This window comes from Salvelinus sp. IW2-2015, linkage group LG37, assembly GCF_002910315.2.
Source record: "Salvelinus sp. IW2-2015 linkage group LG37, ASM291031v2, whole genome shotgun sequence".
In the NCBI taxonomy this organism is placed as follows: domain Eukaryota; kingdom Metazoa; phylum Chordata; class Actinopteri; order Salmoniformes; family Salmonidae; genus Salvelinus; species Salvelinus sp. IW2-2015.
The window spans coordinates 101,486-103,275 of NC_036876.1; the positions used below are offsets into that span (position 1 = coordinate 101,486).

At 48.2% G+C, this 1,790-nt stretch overlaps 1 non-coding gene across 2 annotated transcripts in view; it reads right to left on the minus strand.

Moving 5' to 3' along the window:
- Window positions 1-956: 956 nt before the first annotated feature.
- LOC111960349 (uncharacterized) overlaps window positions 957-1,790 on the minus strand; it is an 8,734-nt gene continuing 7,900 nt past the window's right edge. Inside the window, exon 3 of one of the 2 annotated variants that reach the window (XR_011475018.1) lies at window positions 957-981. This is a non-coding gene — a transcript (uncharacterized protein). Of the gene's footprint in view, window positions 982-1,612; window positions 1,645-1,790 lie in introns of those variants that run through there. The other variant, XR_011475017.1, reaches the window with a different exon arrangement.

Genomic DNA, 1,790 nt, shown 5'->3' on the forward strand with positions numbered 1-1,790 from the left:
CAGAGCTCAGAACTAAAAGCAACAACACCCTTAGCTAGGTCTTTACGGTCCACCAGTCTCACCTCACCTTCATTTGCGCAAACGGAAGGACAGAGTAGAGTAGAGTAGGTCCCATTATCCATAGTTCCTGACAAGTGCTTGTGACATCACTATGGTCTCTAGATTGTAGAACGTAGATAATTAGATCATTGTTTTTAAATGGATCTCTATGTATTTCTTGTTATAAATATGTGACTTATGTCTTTGGCTGCTCTCTACCCAGCATTGAAGTTTTCTGATATGTATGAACTGTAAAAAAAAAAATATATTCTAGAATGTACAACCCCATTCCATGTTAAGTCAAGTATATATGAACTGTAATATCTTTCCTGCTAAAATAAAGTATTATGAAAAATGTTTGTTGTTATGTTTTTTATATATATATATATATATATATATATATATATATATATACCTGCCCACACTATCCTAACTAACCAATAAGTAATCTACTGCCGCCCCTACACTAACCACTAGTCTACCTGCCGCCTACACTCTAACCACTAGTCTACTGCCCCCCCTCAATCACTAACCACTAGTCTACCTGCCGCCCTACTCTAACACTAGTCTACATAGCCGCCCCTACACTCTAAACCACTAGTCTACCTGCCGCCCCTACACTCTAACCACTAGTCTACCTGCGCCCCTACACTCTAACCAACTAGTACTAACCTGAACGCCCCACACTACACATCTCTAACCACTATCCACTAATCTGCCGCCCACCTAAACACTCTAAGCCACTAGTCTACCTGCCCCCTACAACTCTAACACACTAGTCTATCTGCGCCCTGCACTGCTCAACCACTAGTCTATCTGCCGCCCCTACACTCTAACCACTAGTCTACCTGGCCGCCCCCTACACTTAACCACTAGTCTACTGCCGCCCTACACTCTAACCACTAGTCTACCTGCCGCCCTACACTCTAACCACTAGTCTATCTGCCGCCCCTACACTCTAACCACTAGTGCTACCTGCCGCCCCTACACTCTAACCACTAGTCTATTGCCGCCCCTACACTCTAACCACTAGTCTACTCTGCCGCCCCTACACTCTACCACTAGCTACCTGCCGCCCCTACACTCTAACCACCTAGTCTATCTGCCGCCCCTAACTCTAACCACTAGTCTACCTGCCGCCCTACACTCTAACCACTAGTCTACTCTGCCGCCCCTACACTCTAACCACTAGTCTACCTGCCGCCCTACACTCTAACCACTAGGCTACCTGCCGCCCTACACTCTAACCACTAGCTACCTGCCGCCCCTACACTCTACCACTAGTCTACCTGCCGCCTACACTCTAACCACTAGTCTACTGCCGCCCCTACACTCTAACCACTAGGTCTAACCGGCCCCTACATCTAACCACTAGTCTACCTTGCCGCCCTACACCTCTAACCACTAGTCTACTGCCGCCCTACTAACTCTTACCACTTAGTCTACCTGCCGCCCTACACTCTAACCACTAGTCCTACTCTGCCGCCCCTACACTCTAACCACTAGCTATCCTGCGCCCCTACACTCTAACCACTAGTCATACCTGCCGCCCTACACTCTAACCACTAGTCTACTGCCGCCCCTACACTCTAACCACTAGTCTACCTGCCGCCCCTACACTCTAACACACTAGTCTACCTGCCGCCCCTACACTCTAACACTAGTCTACTCGCCGCCCCTAACTCTAACCACTAGCTATCTGCGCGCCCTACACTCTAACCACTAGTCTACTGCCGCCTCCTACCTCTAAC